Raw genomic sequence first — 19,120 nt, forward strand, 5'->3', positions numbered from 1 at the left:
CAAAAAGTTAAACAAATAAATAGATAAAATAAAACCCAAAGAATGAAAGATCTCTTTATTTATTTTTTCTTTATTGTGCTATGCTGGTCACCATACAGTACATCGGTTAGTTTTTCATGTAGTTGTTCCATGATTCATTGTTTGCGTATAACACCCAGGGCTCCATGCAATACGTGCCCTCCTTAATACCCATCACCGGGCTAACGCATCGCCCCACATCCCTCCCCTCTAACACCCTCTGTTTGCTTCTCAGAGTCCATAGTCTCTCATGGTTAGTCTCCCCCTCCGATCTCGCCCCCTTCATTTTTCCCTTCCTTCTCCTAAAGTCGTCCACGCAATTCCTTATGTTCCACAAGTAAGTAAAACCATATGATAAGTGACTTTCTCTGCTTGACTTAAGATGTCATATTTAGGGGCGCCTGGGTGGCTTAGTCGTTAAGTGTCTGCCTTCGACTCAGGTCATGATCCCAGGGTCCTGGGATCGAGGCCCGCGTCGGGCTCCCCGCTCAGCGGGAAGCCTGCTTCTCCCTCTCCCACTCCCCCTGCTTGTGTTCCCGCTCTCACTGTCTCTGTCAAAATAAAGAAATAAAATCTTTAAAGAAGGAAAAAAAAGATCCCATATTTAGAAAGACCTTTTCTCAGGGTTTATTCAATCCAGTGTTCCCTGCAATTTTCACTTCTTTTTAGTACCCAGGTCTGACGTGCTACCTAATATTTTCTTCTAACACACCCTGTAATAAATACCTATTAAAATGTAAAACTTCTATCTGGGTGCCACCTCAAGTCATCTCCCATTCCTCCCGTGGGAAACACTGATCTGCTGCAGCCACCAGTTCATTCAAGAAGCACTGACTGACTTGGCCCCTTCGGCAGGAGCGTCCCCTGCAACGGTGGGAACTTGCTAGGAAAGGTGTGACATGCCCTCCACCGGATATTTCTCCATCGGAGGGAATGGGAAGGGGCCCTCCCCGCTCTTCCAGCCAGTGAGGGTCCAGGCTGGGGCTGCTTCATTTCACTTCTCATCAACACTCATGAGTGCTGGCTACAATGCCAGGCATTATTCCACACGCTGGACAAACAGGAACACGTACAGCCCTCAGAAGCACCCTCTGTGGAAGGCACCGCTTACAGACAGAGGTCGAGGTTGTTTCCTCAAGCTGTGCAACCTCGGAGGAAACTTAATTCCATTGCTTTGCAAACCTACTTACCCACTTGGACTTCCATCCCTCCCCCAACACTTCAGTTGCTGATATGGTGTCGGTGTGTATGTGTGTCTGCTTCTGTAGGGATACACAGTGCATGTAGATAGATAGATAGATAGATAGATAGATAGATAGATAGATAGATAGATAGATAGATATGCGGTGCCCTGTATGTACATATATATGTACCTACAATGTATATATCTGCAATTGCAAGACTCAATCCAATACTCTCAGCATCGGTTTTCAAGTTGGGAATTTTAACTGCGTGCTGCATACGGGCCTTGAAGATATGCTCTACCTCTCATTTTTAATTTTATTGTTGTTCTTTTACGTCCTTTAGTCTCAGTTTTGGGTTCCTATTTCCTGTTGCGTTTATTCTTGCTTATAAATGGAAGGCAGGAAGCAAAGTCTTACGCGCAACAGACTTTGTACCTACACAGACTTTGAGTTTGTTTCCCTTCTTGTGAGCGCTGTTGCTTTCCTCAGCAGATCCGCAAGGCCTTAAGTGTTTAATCACCTAAGAAAAACAAAACAAAAACAAAAGACAAAAAAACACGAAAAACAGGGGTGCCTAGGCGGCTCAGGCGTTTAAGTGTCTGACGCTTGATTCGGCTCAGGTCATGACCTCAGGTTCCTGAGATCGAACCCCGTGTTCAGGCTCCACGCTCAGTGCAGATTCTGCTTGTCCCTCTCCCCCTGCCCCCCTCCACTCTGTCTCGCTCTCTCAAATAAATAAATAAATAAATAAATAAATAAATAAATAAAATCTTAAAACAAAAAAACAAAAAACAACACTGGGCCTCAATTGACTAAGACTCACAGGCTATCATTTCCTCCCAAAGGAAGCTACTGCTATTGCTTTCTGGCTTCATCGAATTGCCAGTTACTTCACAAGGATCAATAGGATCTAAAATCTACTGTCTCTACTGCAAGGAGTCCCTGAACACTGGGCAAGACATGAACGGAAAAGGAACCAACATTGACCAGAGGGTGAATAAGGAGGAGAAGCCAATCAGAAATTTCCCACGGTACAATGTCTCATATCTGACTTAAACAAAAAAGAAAAAAGAAAAAAACAGTTAATAAAGAATACACTAATAAGATACCATGGATCTGAATAATGCTAAAGTACTTTTGGAAAAAATAAAACATTTAAGAACACGTATTCTGAATATTTTCTCCCAGTCTGTCTTGCCTCTTCGTTTTCTTAGTGTATCTATTTTTCCTTTCTAATTAGAACTTTTTGTGTTCTGCATACAAAACATTTGTCTACCTCAAGGTTGTCAAGACATTTTCCCATGTTTTCATACAAAAGTTTTACGGTTCTAGCTTTTTCCTTTTTTAAGATTTATTTATTTGAGAGAGAGCGCGCCCAGGGGGGAGCAGGAGAGGGAAAGAATCTCAAGCTGACTCCTCGCTTAGCGTGGAGCCTGACACAGGGTTCACACGGAGCTCAATCTCATGACCCCGAGATCATGACCTCAGCCAAAATCAAGAGTCGGACTCAAGCGACTGAGCCACCCAGGCGCCGCTGGTTCTCGCTTTCATATTTAGGCTTATGATTCATCCCAAATTAATGTGTGTATGTCAGAATGAGGGAGGGGTCAAGGTCCGTTTTCTTTCCGCCTGAATGTCCAGGTCACACAGAATTATTCATTAAAAAGACTTCCCTTTCCACCACTGAACTGACTGGACACTCTGGGCAAAAATCAGTCGACAGTACTTGCGTTTGGTCTATTTTTTGGACTCTCTGCTCTGCTCATTGATCTCTCTTTGTGTCAAAGACTTGGATTACTGTGGCTTTGCTCTAAGTCTTAAAATTAAGCAAGAAGAAGCAGTGTAAGTTCATCAACTGTGTTCTTCTTTTGAAGACTTTTTTGGCTATTCCAGACCCTTTGCATTTCCATATACATTTTAGAATCAACTTGTTCATTTCTTCTAAAAAACATGGCTAGGATTTAACTGGGATTGCACTGTTTGCATGAATCAAGGCGTGGAGAACAGAAATCTCCAGGACATCAAATCTTCCCCGATGTATGAACAAAACAGAGCTCCCATTTATTTCAGTCTTCTTGAATTCCTCTCAACAAAGTTTTTTACTTTTCTGTGTAAAGGTGTTTCATGTCTTTCATGAGACTTATTCCCAGCCAGTTTGGGGTTGTTTTGGTTGTTGTTTTTGTTGTGTAAGTAGGCTCCACACCCAGCATGGAGCCCAGTGCAGGGCTTGAACTCACAACCCTGAGTTTAAGACCTGAGCTGAGATCAAAACACAGATGATTCATCAACTGGGCCAGCCAGTCACCCCAACCAGTTTACGTGCTTTGATGCTACTCTAAGTATTTAAAATTTTTATTTTCCTATACATGTATTTTTAAAATACATCTGTATGACAAAGAATTCCTATTCAGAATATATAATAAACTCCAATAAGTCAAAACCAAAAACAACATTAACAACAAAAACGGGCAGAAGACTTGAACGTTCGACAGGTCACAAAAGATGTCGGAATGCCCAAGAAACACACGAAAAGGTGCCTAAGATCATGCTTCACCAGGGAAATGCAATGTGAAACCATAATGAGATGCTATTTCACCCTCACTGACAACACAGAATGTTCACGAGGATGCTGAGCAACTGGAGTGTTACTGTATTGCTGGTGGGAAGTGTAAACTGATAAACCACTTTGGAAATTAGTCTAGCAGTTCAATATATCCCTTCGCTGTGACTAAGCAATTCCACTAAGCAATTTCAAGAGAAATTTAAGACTGCTCTAAGAATGTTTATTGTAGCCTATTCACAATGACCAAAAAATTGGATACAACAACATGCCTGATCATCAGATGAACAGATGAAAAAATTGTGGTATATGCACACTACATACAAAGGACCACACCATTTTACACTCACAAAGACTCTCTCCTTAAGCAAACGCTAGCCTGACTCCTCTGAGCCCTCTTCTCAAAGGGGCCTCAACCTTGGCTTATCATATGCAGACTCGCCCAAACACTAACATACTTCCTAACAACAGCTCAAGACCCCACCCCTAGGGTGACTCCAGTCACCCTTAGTCCCTACTGAGAAAACTCAAGGCATCCATGGTTTGTTCAGCCAACAATGAAAAGTCTGGCCTCTGTCTCCCAGTGAGTAAATGCAGGGGGTTTCACGTTTCCCACTTTTTGTAATCTTTTACTTCTCTGATTTAATTCACCTCTGGCATGACTCCCTCATCCTCTCTTTATAATGCCCTCGGTGGGGTGCCTGGGTGGCTCAGTTGTTCAGCCTCCGCCTTTGGCTCACGTCACGATCCCAGGGTCCTGGGATTGAGCCCCACATCGGGCTCCCTGCAGAGCAGGGAGCCTGCTTCTCCCTCCTCCCACTCCCCCTGCTTGTGTTCCCTCTCTAGCTGTCTCTCTCTCTGTGTCAAAAAATAAATAAAATCTTTAAAACATAAAATACCCTCTGTACAAATCAAGGTTGAGTTTCATTCAAGCTGGACTCTTTTCCTGACTACAATAGTCATTGCTGATTAAAATCTGTCCTTACCACTTAAAGTAGTAGGATCTGGCTTTGTGTATCTTGGATAAGTGCACACAACATGGATAAATCGCAAAGAACACACTGAGTGAAAGAAGACAAAACGATACATACTGCTTGATTCCATTTACACGACGTACAAGAAAAGGCAATTATACTCTATCATAGATCCTGAAATCAGAAAATGACCACTGGAGGTAAGGAGATTAACTAGAAAGACATACAAAGGAAACTTCTGGAGTTTCAGATACAGTTTTCGGGGATGGTGCACAGATATACAGTTGGCCCTTGATCAACCCAGGGGTTAGGGGCGCTGACCCCTGTGCAGTCCGAAATTTTCATTTAACTTTTACTCCCCAAAAACTTCCCTGCTAATTGCCTACTGACGACCAGAAGCGTTACTGATAACATAAACGGTTGATTAACATAGATTTTGTATGTTACATTTATTATACATTGTATTCCTTCAATAAAGTACACTAAAGAACATATTCAGAAAATCATACAGAAAATATGTTTACAGTACTGTATTCTATTTATCGAAAAATCTGCCTATAAGTGGACCCATGCAATTCCAACCCATGTTGTTCAAGAGTCAACTGTATACATTTCTTAATGCTCATCAAGCTGAACAATGAGACCTGAGCATTTTATTTTACAAATTATCTCCTTTTCTCCCCTGCCGTCCCACCTCTGTCACTGAAGAATACCTGGGGAGATTCTTGTCTTTGTTTCTTTTTTTAAATAGGCAACACACCCAGCACGGAGCCCAATGTGGAGCTTGAACTCACAACCCTGAGATCGAGACCTGAGCTGAGATCAACAGTCAGATGTTCAACCTGACTGAACCACCCAGGCACCCCTACCTGGGGAAATTCTAAAGGAAAGAAAAAAAGATGAGAGATGGAGCTGACCCACCAAGTTCCCCTTTCTTTCTTTCTTTTTTTTTTTTTTTTTAAAGATTTTATTTATTTACTTGACAGAGAGAGAGAGACAGCTAGAGAGGGAACACAGCAGGGGCAGTGGGAGAGGGAGAAGCAGGCTTCCCGCTGAGCAGGGAGCCCGATGCGGGGCTCGATCCCAGGACCCTGGGATCACGACCTGAGCCGAAAGCAGAGGCTTAACAACAGAGCCACCCAGGTGCCCCAATCCGAGTTCCCCTTTCAATATCCACTTACGCCTGCTTCCTTACGAAGAGGGCCCCAATTTTGTTCGAGGTATTAATCTGCCCTGTGAGAAATTCTCCCCCCCGCCACGTCCCTGCAGCTAGGGGTAGGGCCACATGACGACTTCCAGCCAATGACACGTATGTTGAAGTCTACATGGCAGGACTACCTAAAAAGCTATTGCTTTCACAGGCTTAGACACATGTTTTTTGTCAGGGTCCCTTTCTTTTCTTCCTTCCTGGAGTACAGCTGCTCAAATGAACTAAGAAAAGGGTGCTATTCAGTGGTACAAACCTATTCTTACTCTAGAAGCAAGCTATAGGCGCTCTCAATCAATTCACAACTAAGTTATATCGCAAGGCAAAATGTTCAGGCATCAAAAGGAAAAAAGCAATTCCAACTGGAAGTGAAGAACGATATACCCATGTCTGTGTCAAAGTATATATAAAAATTTAGCATTTAAGGGCTCTTTCAAATCCATGGGGGATACAGACCATCACTAGATGGTGTAGGGACAAAAGTGCTACCTTGTAACATACAAAGTAATAAAGACAGATGAATGGTCTAAGCAACAGAAGCCCAAACCCTAAAAGTGCTAAAAGAAAATGCAGCGATTGAAAATGGTCTTTTGAAGCATTATCCAAAGCCACAAGCTATAAAGTTAGACTATGAGATTGGGCACCACAGAGATTCAGAATGAAATGTATCCTGAAAAGTATGGTACAAGCGAAACCGAAAGACAATCGTTTGGGAGAAAATACTGCAACGAGTACAGAGGCAAAGGACTACTATCCGACCTATAAAAAGTTCCTACAAATCAATAAGAAAAATATAAATACCCAAACAAAAAGACAACAACCCAGCAGGAAAATGATAACGAGCGAGGATTCATGTAAAAAAGTATCCGTGAAAAAAGTATCAGTGATAGGGACCAACTAAAATTGCTCAGTATTACAGGTGATTATAAAAATATAAATGTAAGGGGCACTTGGCTGGCTCAATCGGTTAAGCATCTGACTCTTGATCTGGGCTCAGATCATGGTCTTAGGGTTGTGGGATCCAGCCCCATTCAGGCTCTGCACTCAGTGGGCAATCGGCTTGAGATTCTCTCTCTCCCTCTCCGTCTGCCCTTCCCCCGTGTTCGCTCTCAAATAAATCTTTAGAAATATGTTTGTATGTGTATAAATACATAGAGCTACATCTATAAATTCAAATATATATAAAATAAATACATATTTAAATTTAAATATAAAACATACATTTATAGATAGAGAGAGAGAGAGAGAGAGATAAAAATTGAAACAGGCATTATTTTTCCCCTGCCACTTGACAAGAAATTTAAAAGACTGAGAAATATTCTGTCATTACCATCTCATTTACCATGGGTGAGAACCAAAAATGACATAACCACTCCTGAGGATCATTTTGCAGAAGTTTTTACCCTGAAATCTATCTCGAGGGAAAACTCAAACACACATGCAAAGATGTTCATCACAGCCCTATCTTAATAGCAAAATCATAGCCACCCAAATAACAAACAGAATCGTCACGTAAAGTACAACCCCACTGTGGAAAAACATTCAGACATTAAAAAACTGTAGGCATGAAAACCTGTAGGCACACTATATTCAAATGAGGCTGAGTGGGGGATATGTATTCACTTTTGTCATTTAAAAAGTTAACCCTGAAGGGGCACCTTGCTGGCTCAGTTGGAAGAGCATGTGACTCTTGATCTGGGTGTTATGAGCTCTAGCCCCAAGTTAGGTACAGAGAGATCCCTTAAAAATAAAACCTTAAAAAAAATTAACCATAAAAGAAAAATAATTCGTATTCTAGATCTGAGACCACTGTTTTTCACAGATCTTTTCAAAAATTAATTTGTTCCCTTTTGGAAAAAATGGGGGGGAGGCAGCGCAAATCCAGTAAAGCCATTATTTATTCGACTTTCTTGATGGGCAAATTTGGCAGCTAATTTATCCTTACCAGAATATTCTCATCCGCAAGTGACATGTCTTCTCTGGGGAGGAAAAGCAGCAGCCCCCACCTTCAGAATATTTCAGATCAAAATCCCAGCCCTGCACTCTGGACAGAGCCGGGAAGATGCCATCAGTGAGCTGCAAGGCCTAGGCCCTCCAGAAAATGCTGCCTCTCCCAAGAGGTGATCCTCTGACCCACTTGCACGTCGAGGGCGACGTTTTTCGACGCGGCTGACATCAGAGAAACTTCTGCAATTCTCACAATACCATTTCCGTCTTACAGCCCCTGGCCTGGTTTCTAAAACACACAGACCACTCAAAACCAGGGAAACAGAACATGGGAATTGGGAGCCCTCATCAGGAAAGAGAACCATGAGCATCTCCATTCAGTTCCTCATCACTCGGCCGGCTCAGAAATACTTACTAGGGGTCTACAAGGCTCATGGCACTGAGACACACATGGTCCCTCTCGGCACCGCTATTCCCACGGGGCAGACAAACATTAAACGAGATGTCTGCGGAGCAACGGGACTGACTGCCCCAGAGGAGATGCACAGAGAACAGATAAGGGGCTGGACCTTGTCGCGGGTGTCAGGGGCCTCCGGAGGGAGCCGCATCTCACACAAGCCAGAAGGCTGGGCACCTTCTTGGACTCATCGGCCTCACCCACATCCCATCTGTCAGTACATCCCATCAGCTCTCCCTTCAACACGTACCCAGAATCTGGATCGATTCTCAGCACTTCCACCCCTACCATCCTGATCCAAGCCAGCAGCATCTCTGACTTGGAATATTCCAGGAGCCTACTAACTCATCGCCCTGCTTCCCCCCTCGCTGTTCTCAACAGAGAAGCTGAACTCATCCCATCAAAACCCAAGTCAGGTCACCTCATTCTTCAGTTCAAAATCCCCCAGTGGCCACCATCCCAGGTCCCTAACACCCTATCTGCTACTCTTCCCCTTCTCCCTCACTCTGGCCTTGTCATTCCTGGAACAAGTCAGGCCAGCTCCCTCCACGGAGGGCTTCCTACTCGCCCTTCTCTCTGCCTGGGACACTGTTCCCACAGACATGCACAGGGCCCACTCCCTCAACCTCCTGCAAGGCTTTCCCCACTCTTGTCCTCAGGGGGCCGTCCCTGGCCATCCCAGCTCAGAGGACAACCCCTTCCAACGCTCCTACAGCATCCAGGACCCCTGATGCGCCAGATTCCTTGCCTCTGTGTTTCCTGGCTGCTTCTCTCCCTGGAAGAAAGGCTCCCTAACAGCTCCACCGAGGTCTGTCTGGGTCACATCGGGAAGCGCACAAGAACCGAGCCTCTGGCAACTGAGAAGGCGTTCAATAAAGAATGTGCAGTGACTGCTGCAGTCATCTGAGGGAAGATGAGAGCTCGTGAGGCAAGGCGGGTGGGGGAAAGAGCATCGTGGGCAGAGGGAGCAGCCGAGCCGCCCCAAGGCCGGCGGGCACAGGGCACATTGGAAGGAATGACCGGATCGTGTACAGCAGGGAAGGCGAGCGGGAAGCAAGACTGCAGAAGAAGGACGGAGCAGCCCTGCACACACAGAAGGAACGTTTGGGTCTATCTCGAACGGCAACAAGAAGCCAGGAACCTAGGCAGTGACATCAACGAATGGGCCTTCCACAAACCTCTGGCTTCAGGGGGAGATAGGGATTTGGAGGCGGTAGAAGTATCTGGAAGCTCAGTAAGCAGACTAGAACCATGGCACAGACCACAAATGACCTTAACTCGGAATGAGAGGGCAAAAGCAGAGGTAGAGAAAAGGAGGTAGAATCCAGAGATGTTTAGCAGATAAAATCACAGGTCTGGGAGAATGATCACACAAGGGGGTAAGGAAGTAAAAGCAGAGTTCCAAGAGGACTCCTCCCTTTTGCACGTGGGAACTGAAGGACACAGTGGCCCGATTCACGGAGTTGGGGGGGGCTGGGGGTGGCGAGGAGGAGAATACAGGAAGGGGATCTTGAGAAGTTTTGGAAAGAATGGATTTGCCATAATTCAGAGACATTGATATACAGATTTCCCGTTGGCAGCGGGAGACCCAGGGAACCGTGAGAGGATCAGGAAAAGCAAAGTGAGTCGCCACACAGTACAGATTCTCACCTTGTGGCTGATGGGGAATCAAAGGGTTTTGAGGAACGCAGTAACAGGAGAAGATGTGGGATTCCAAGAAGATCACCCTGGCCAGAGCAGGAGCACGTGGATGGGAGAGGGAGCTGGATGAGAAGCAGGCAGAACAAGAGGGACCTGCTGCAACAGAGCAGGTAGGAGAAGGGACCGGAGCCAGGGCTGTGGCCACAGGGAAGGAAAGGGGAACAGACCTGCTCTTTGTCAGCAGTGCATCTCCCACGAGGCTCCTGGGGACCGTCCGAAAACCCGGAGCACGTCAGCTCCCCCACTTGACCCCTTGGTCCTCGCACGAGTCATTCTCTGACAACCTCCCCAGAATTCTCTCTTGCTCCCCGCTCCCTGGCCCAATGTCAGGTGCCGATGACACAGCCCTGGGCTTCCACGGCCAGGCTAGTTTCTTCTGCCCTGCAAACACCTATTTGTCTTTTGAAGGCTTCCCCCCTCCACTGGCAAAGAAGCAAGAGCAGTGCTGACATCGAGGAGGCGGCCTGGCACCATGAGCCGGGCTGCACGGCTGGTCGCCGCGGGCCTGGCGCTCCAGGAGACGCCACGTGCTTCTCCGGTTGCACGCAAATGACCTCGCAGAACAGCAGCTTGAGGTGCCGTGGCCCCGGTGATGAAGGGACACCAAAGAGGACCCTTTGCTCTTTTGTCCAAACAGACAAAAACCAGCTTGTCGTGCCCACCCCCAAATGCCAATCCTCCTCTCTCCCGCCTGATACCAGCGAGTGTCTTCCTTCTGAATGACACCGTCCGTCACGCTCTTCACACCTCCTTCTAGAAAACACTGATGGAGCTACCCGATCCCAGAACAGTCTCGCCTCGCCTCGCCTCAGCACCCAGACCAGAGCACACCCCTGCTTCCTTGAACACTCCCAAAAACCTCCGCCCAAAGCCCAAATCCTGTAAGGTCTTGCTAACACCCTCTTTCCTACGGATCGGCCCCACAGTCCCCATGACATGGGTTCTCCCTCAGGATGAGTAACGAAGCCACTGTGTTTAACGACAGGTGTGCTTCCCGTGGCCTTTGTGGAGGATGCTGACCACCGTCACGGGAGGAAGGGATGGTTCCCTTTCCTGGAGGGAATCCCAGGTGTCCTGGGAGGCTAACTGGCTTTCTTAGTGCGATTTTAGGGGCTTTATGGCTGTAACCTAGGGCAGCAGGAACCAGCCTAACCCACAGCTAGGACATAGCTGGAACCAAATAATATTCAGAATGGAGGGAAATCAAGGGGCGCCTCGGTGGCCCAGCTGGTTCAGCGTCCGACTCCTGATTTCACATCAGGTCATGATCTGAGGGTGCCGAGACTGAGCTCCAAGTTGGGTTCCACACTCAGTGTGGATTCTGCTGGAGATTCTTTCCCCCTCCCTTTCCCTCCTCTTCTGGCCCCACGCCAGGGGCATGCACTCTCTCTCTCTCTCTCTCTAAGATAAAGAAGTAAATAAAATCTGTATTTAAATAAATAAATAATGGAGGGAAAGCAAAAGAAGTAAGAATTATTTAGGGAAGGCTTCACTCTGTGTCAGACCCGGTGCTAACTGCCTTGGATCTATTGCTCATTTAATCCTTACATCCCAAAGGTGGGCTACCATTTTTATCCCCATTCCAAACACAGGACTGAGGCACAAAGTGATCTGCCCACGATTCACGCAAGGAATCTCTACGTTATTAATCACATGACTTTCTGACAAAATTTAAGGGTTTAACACACTACAGTGAAGATGCACATCACGGTATCACAGAACTTGAAGGACAGAGCCCTGCAAAATGTCCTCAAACGTTAACTTATGGATTCTCCCAATCTTCTTGCATGTTGTTCAGATAAAGGAAAGCCCGGTGCTAAAAAGGCTTTCATGAAATGCAACCAGATGACAAATATACGTGGTCTTTAGAGCCCCGGGCCCATCCCAGAAGACTCTGACTCAGTGAGTGTAGAGGAGGACGTGAACATCTCTGTTTTCTTTAAATAGCCCCACAGGCTCTGCTGATGTGCACTCTGGGCTGGGTACCACTGTACTCTCTGCAATTCCAAACCCAAACTTGCCCTACAATGTTTAGATGGCTGCAGACACAGGGGGGCATCGAAAACTGAGGCAAAGAAGAACAGAGAAATTACAAAAACTATCCCCTAGAGAGTCAAGAAAAGGAAAGCTCTAGTTATATTACTTCTCTGTCCTTTGGCTGTGTCTGAATTACTCTACAGTTAACTTACTTTGTTTTAAGTAGGCAAGTTTGCTAAAACGTTTACCAACAAATACTAAATAATCAAGACTACCAATACATTTTAAATAAAATTATACTATGCTACTGAAAAGTATTTTCTGATTATTTCAATGGCACTTCAGAGTCTCTTAGCAAGTAGCAGTCGATATGCGAACATTATTTCTAATTCAACAGTTCTACACATGTGGTCAACAGCACCTGAACACTGGAGAAGAAATGAAGTTGGCTGGAAGGCTTTTAGCTTCCCAAATTTCACCACACACTACCGTCAAGTCTTCAATACCAATGTATGTATTTACCTCTTTATTTAATCAACCACCACTAACACCCACTACATGTCAGACAGGGCTCTACGTGTTTCATTAACGTTAAATATCATTTATCTTTACAATCATCTAAGAAGTGGGATTATCATCATCTCCATTTCTCACATCAGGAAACTGAGACCCAGAATGGTTTAGGAACACAGCTCATAAGAGGCAGAGCTCCGATCAGCTTGGCTCTGGACTCCATGTCTTAAATCACTATGTTTAGTCTCCAGGAACCCACAAAAACTGCAAGTCTTAACCCCGAACCTTGGCTTGCCCACCCTACAGTCCCTACAGTCCCTACGTGGCCCCGGCTTCAAGGGCATTCCCTCAATTCCTTTCACAGTTCACACTCCTTCCCTGCTCTAAGTGAACACCCTCCCACATCCCCGTTTTTTTCTTAGCCTTCTGTTCTCAGCTTAAACATTACTGCCTAAAAGACAAACTCGAATGCACCCCGTAGTTCTCAGCACTCGAAGCAAAACGGTAATTATGTATTTCATGGGCAATTATTTGCTTCCAGTCTTTTCCAACCAGGTGGTGATAGGGTAGACGCCGTATCTGTCCTATTTATCCTGGGTTCCCAATCGCTGAATACCCACCCCCCACCCCCCCAAAGAGAAGGGCCTACCACAAAGTACACTCTCAACACTTTCTGTTGAACGAACGAACGAACGAACGAACTACACCCCAGCCTGGGCTTTCCGACACCTATCTGTGCTCACAACACGGCCCCCACTGCACCCCTAGAACGCAGACTCCTGCGGCAGACACGCAAGAGCTCTGCAAAGTCCTGGCTCTGCGCACCACTACTACGTGCTCCTGGGCAGACCATCCCCCCCGCCCCGCCCCAACACACCTTGACTGACCTGATCTCAGGTGCACAACGGGCACCCTGACGATCCCCAACGGAATGTGACCTATGCAAGAGGAAGAACCTGCACTCCTCCTCCCCTCTCAACGCTAGACTTCCTTGCTTCTCGTCGGGCTTCCATAAGGACTCGAGCCCCAAGGAGGCCAAGACCCCGCCGGCCTGCTGCAGGCCGCATTCCCAGTCACGCTCCCCCCAGGCCTGGCGCACAGCACAAGGGAGGTCATTCTCCGCTCCAGGAATGAAGCCCCGCGCCGGGCACTTCACACGTGCGAAACGAGGGTCGCACGAGGTGACGGCGCCCTTTTGGCGAACGAGCGTGTTCCGGAGACACAGGCCCGCCCCCCACCCAGGCCCCAGGCCCCAGGCCCCCGGGGACGCTGGGTCCCCGCGCCCGGCAGGCACCTCTGCACGGAGAAGCATCTTCGCAAGGGCCGCGCACTCCCTCGTCGTCTGGGTCTGTCGAGGAGGACGAACAGGAGCTGAAAGAGGCCGTCCTCGGACGAGCGCCCATGGCCGTGGAGGTTCCGGGGTGCTGTCCCCACCGAGAACAACGAAACCGGGTCCCCGGGCGCTGGGGGGACGAGCCAGCCTCGGAGAGGGAAGGAGGGCTCGCTTCCGCCGCGCTCAGCTGCCGGGGCTCAGACCCGCCGCTCACGTCAACCGCCCAACAACCTTCCCGCTCATTGGCGCTTCTGCCCAGACGCTGATTGGACAGCTTCCCGCCCGCTCGGCCCGCGGACGCGCCCCTTGGGTGCCTCCTCTGGCCCCGCCCACAGAGCCCTGGGCACCGTCTACCCCTCCTTTCCCGTCACCACCTGGCGGGACCGCCGTCAAAGCCCCGTCTTCCTTCGCTCCTGGTGCTGTTTTCTGAGTCTGGCGTCTGTGTGTTCATCACAAGCTTGAAATGGCTGTAGTCTGTCGCAAGGCCAGCTTTCCCCCCACTGAAGTGCTTTGGCTCCCTTTTCAAAACTCAGTTGAGCGTATTTGTGGGGACTCTTTCTGGGTTCTTTGTTCTGTTCTATTGATCTGTGTCTGTCCTTCTGCAGATACCACACAATCGTCCTTAGTAAAACTATCGCAGAAGTTCTGAAACTGGGTAGACTGCATGTTCCCACTTTATTATTATTTTCAAAATTGTTTCTGAAACTACTCTTCATTCCTTTGTCTATCCACATACACTTTAGAATCATCTTGTCTATCAATCTACAAAAGAAAACAAACCCTGACTGGGTTTTGACAGGAATTGCATTAAATCGATCTATCAATCTGGGCAGAATGAACATCTTCACTATGCTTAGGCTTCCAATTCACAAACATGGTATATCTCTGCATTTATTTATATCTCCGATTTCCTCTATCAGTGCTAACGGCTGTGGGCATGCGAGTGCTGGACATGCTTTGTTCGATTGATCCCTAAGTATAGTTTTACTAGTAATTGTGAACGTATGTTTGATAGTGGAGCCCACATGTTCGTTGCTAGCATACAGCAATACAACTTTTACATGTTTCTTCTGTATACTGTTTCACTGTGAAATGCCATTAGTAGTTGTAAGAAGGCTGACATTTTCATAACCTCTTGGGGCATAAGGCCTGAAATGAAGATTCCATATTAAGGGCTGTCTTCACACCAGGGACAATCAAGGAGGGACGGAAACAGCCTAATGCAAGTTCTCCTCTCCCTCCTCCCTCACACGTAAGGTCTCCTAAGCAAAAACCCTTCTCATCACAGGGACCAGACATAGTGCCTGTTGATTTGGGGGAGCAGCGTTCAGTTCCCTAGAAGCCCACTGAATTCTTCAAGCAAGCCACTCATACCCTCCCAAGGGAACCAGGACTTGCCCCACCTTCTTGTTAGGACAAAGTCTTGCCTTCCAAGCCCCTGCTTGTTCCCTCTGTTCCCAAGTGCAATTCCTGTGCAGCCCTGCACAGTGTGTGGTATCCTCCTCCCTTGAACTGTGAGAATATGTGACTAGTCAACTGCTGCCAGTCACATCTGTCAGGTGTCAAGGGATCCCTACAAGCCTAGAGCAGGAATCTCTCTCTCGTCAGGGAACTGAGGAGAAGCTGAATAAAAGCAAGTGACATCACAAACAGGGTGGCCCCACCTTAACTGAGGACACGGGGTCAGCTTGACGTGCTCCTTGGCTTCCTAACTGGCTTCAGAGGGGACAATCACGATCTGGGAGGGAACTGGCAACTGCGGGCCAGCTTGTGTGTTAGCTCGTGTTCTGTTAGCTCCAATGGAGGTCGCCATCCGTTTCCAAACCAATGTCCCATCCTTGCCAACAAGTTGAGTACAGATGCGACTTGACTGTACCTAGGAGGGAGGTGCCATCAGTGTGACCTCCATCTGGCCTGTATCGGTCTCCAAGGCTCCCCGCTGAGGTCGGCAACCCCACGACCTGCTGACTGGGGTGCTTGAGTTCCACCGACTGGGTGTTGGGCCAGTGCTTGGGGCAGACAGACAGATCCGGGTGGGGAGAGCGCACCCCACGCACCGTCCTGGGGATGACCCTCTGTGTTGTGGGTGGAAAGGAAGGGGGCCACGACCCCAGGGAGATGTAAGAATGGCTCCCTGGCTGCCTCCTGAGTCACTGTGGGTCAGGCAACGCGAGTGGCCTTGCCCATCTCCCCAGCTGCCGCTCCTCTCCCCGTTACCGTGTGTCCCCCGGAGCCCTCAGGGTTTGGAGGCGCACATCCATGGCAGCCCGGGGCCCAGGAGCTGATGAGAAACACAAAAGTGGAGGGTCGGCCGTTTGGTGCTCCACCTCTCTCCCAGTGCAAAACCCCTCCTCCACACACTTGCTTTCTCTTAGTGTTGTTGCTTCCCAGCGCGTCCAGGGACTCATCTCTGGATCCAGGGCCTTGAGGCTCCCACTCTGGCCATGGACAAAATGATCTTCCTGGCTGTGGACTCCAACACTGGGGAGATGGACTGGCATGCCCGCAGGAAGAGGACAGTCATCTGTGGGGCCGACCCACCCAGCTCCCTTTCTCCATCAACACCCAGAACATGTGCACCACGTCTGAATAGCTGGAGACAGAAACAAAAACCCATGACTTTATGGGGCTAGAAATGAAATAGTCTCCTGAGGGAATCGGTAGAGTGGGAAAAGGGGGGAGGGGAAGCCGTCCACACTGAGAGAAGGTAGGGCTGTAGCAGAAGATGCTTTGGCTTTATCAACGTCTGCGCTGTGGGTCCTGTGCTCTTTCACTTACCACCCCACTGCCTAAACCTGTTTGGCACAAGATCGCCATCCTCAGGGTCGTGGGGGAAACATCCGTGGCACCCCTGTGGCACAGTGAGGGTATCAATTCACACCCTGACTTACGCCAGGACACCTGAAACCATACGACCATTGCCACGACAGAGGCTCCAACCCTAATGATGCTGATTGGAGACTCTCTGGAAGAAAAAACGGAGAAAGATGAACAGGGTAAAAAGACACTCCCTAACCCAAGCATATATCCAGGACCAAACAAACCCAAGAAAAGGAGGAATGGAAGAAAGAAAACTGGATACAGGAAGAGGAACCCCCCCAAATTAATTCGACATAGGTTCACAATTTGACCCAACTGGAAATCCAAAATTCACAGGGGCGCCTGGGTGTTTCGGATGCTTAGGCGTCCGACTTCAGCTCCAGCCGTGATCCCGGGGACCTGGGATTGAGCCCCATGAGAGGCTCCCTGCTTGGAGGGGAGTCAGTCGGCTTCTCCCTCTGCCTCTGCCTGCAGCTCCCCCTGGTTCCTGCTCTTTCACACCTGCTTGCTGTCTCTCTCTCAAATGAATGAATAAACCTTAAAAAAAAAAAAGAATTCCAAATTTACTACCATAATTTATATGGCAAAAGATAAAAGGAGGTCAACTGGCTTTTGGCCCTCTAAAACATAGGTTCTGAATTAACGTTAATGTCTGCTAAGATGTACTAGTTGGGTAACCTTCATGGACTCAATACCAGGGCTCCAATTATGCTTGTACCTAGTAAAATAACCATATTTTCTAGCTTCTGTATTTAATGCTTTGACATCAGGCCTTGCTGACTTTGGAGGGACTGTCCCTGGCAGGCTTAGTTAATTCTTAGAAAAAGTCCACAACTGGCCTGGGAGCATACCTTTCACATCCAAACCAACCGGTACAGAACCCTTACCCCCAACCACCTCCTCTTAAGCAGCTCTGGGCCACTATGGCCTGCCCTGATCACTGCAAGGGTGGGCACAGCCTCCTGCAGACACCACTATGGCCTGGAGCCCACTGAAATTATTCAAACTAGCCAGTCTTAAACGTGCTTATCCTGCCTCACCTGTCCCTTCCCATGGAAACCACAATAAAGGGTCTTGCCCACATTTTCCCTTCACTCCCTCTTTCTCCTGACCAACCCTGGTGCTTCCCTAGGAGGCCCTCCGTGGCTCTAAGGAACTCCTTTCTTGGGATCTGTGAGTCTACAAAACTTCATCCATTGTGACAGTTACTTCTATATCTTCCTGGCGCCCTTAAAACATCTGAGACCCCTAGGGTTGCCTGGGTGGCTCAGTCGGTTAAGCTTTTGGCTCAGGTCATGATCTCAGGATCAAGGGTCAAGCCTCCTGTTGGGCTCCTTGCGCAGGGTGGTGTTGGCTTGAGATTCTCTCTCTCTCTCTGGCCCTTCTTCCCTCCCCCTGCCCCCGCTTGTGCTCTTTCTCTCTCTCTCTCTTTAAAATAAATAAATAAAACCTTAAAAAAAAAAAACCACTCTGAATCCCAATAAGTTTAAAGATGGTGTTATTTTGCTATTATAGATTTTCCAATATGTTCTGTTTAGTGCCTATTTCAACATCCTCTCAGTCACATGTGCCTTGACCTTGAAGGGGACACGTTTTACCTCGTTATGCACAGGGCACCCAAACCTCTCTGGTATCACTTGCAATCTTTGCGGGCAGGATCTTACTGCACCCATCTTTCTTCAGGAACATAGGTATGACATCACATTATGACATCCTACTGTGAGGACATTTGTTTGACACATTTGTTAAGGACATACAAGTTCAGGGGCACCTGGGTGGCTCTGTCGGTTAAGTGTCTGCGTTGGTTCAGGTTGTGATCCCAGGGTCCCGGAATCCCTGCTCACTGGAAAGCCTGCTTCTCCCTCTCCCTCTGCTCCTACCTGCCCCTTGTGCTCTCACTCTCGCGCTCTCGCTCTCTCTCAAGTAACTGAATAAAATCTTTTAAAAGAAAAAGGGACATGCAAGTCCTACATCTTTCAGTATTTTTTGGGTTCTGGAGGTGACATATTCCTTGTATATAAATTTTACATAAGCCCATTTAGGCTGTTACTTGTCAATGAGCCCACATTGGGTGGGGCTCCCCTCAACAAAAGGCTTTAGGATCTGTCCAAGTTAAAATCACCTGTGAGGGGGCGACAGGGTGGCTCAGTTGGTGAAGCGTCTGCTTTTGGCTCAGGACATGATCTCAGGGTCCTGAGATGCAACGCGTCATGGGGCTCCCTGCTCAGTGGGGAGCCTGCTTCACCCTCTCCCTTTGACCTCTCCTCCAGCTCGAGCTCTCTCTCAAATACATAAATAATATCTTAAAAAAAAAAAAATCACCCGTTAGTGCCCTAAGTGAAAAGGCTTAGGCAACCACCTCTCCAGTTTCCTGGAGTCCCTGGACCACCCATGGTATCTGTAAATTGTCCATGGGCTCCCAATGCAAG

At 47.8% G+C, this 19,120-nt stretch overlaps 1 protein-coding gene across 7 annotated transcripts in view; it reads right to left on the minus strand.

The window, feature by feature from the left end:
- Positions 1 to 16,071, minus strand: part of LOC135364284 (thyroid receptor-interacting protein 11-like) — a 37,083-nt gene extending 21,012 nt beyond the window's left edge. For all 7 annotated transcript variants that reach the window (XM_064590262.1, XM_064590260.1, XM_064590267.1 and 4 more), the window contains exon 1: positions 13,833 to 16,071. The gene's annotated coding sequence lies outside the window, so the exon portion shown is untranslated. The remainder of the gene's footprint in view (positions 1 to 13,832) is intronic.
- Between the last annotated feature and the right edge of the window lie 3,049 nt (positions 16,072 to 19,120).

Source organism: Mirounga angustirostris, unplaced genomic scaffold (genome assembly GCF_029215605.1).
Source record: "Mirounga angustirostris isolate CCGP_5_RB_7025 unplaced genomic scaffold, mMirAng1.0.hap1 SCAF_5, whole genome shotgun sequence".
NCBI classification, from domain to species: Eukaryota; Metazoa; Chordata; class Mammalia; order Carnivora; family Phocidae; genus Mirounga; species Mirounga angustirostris.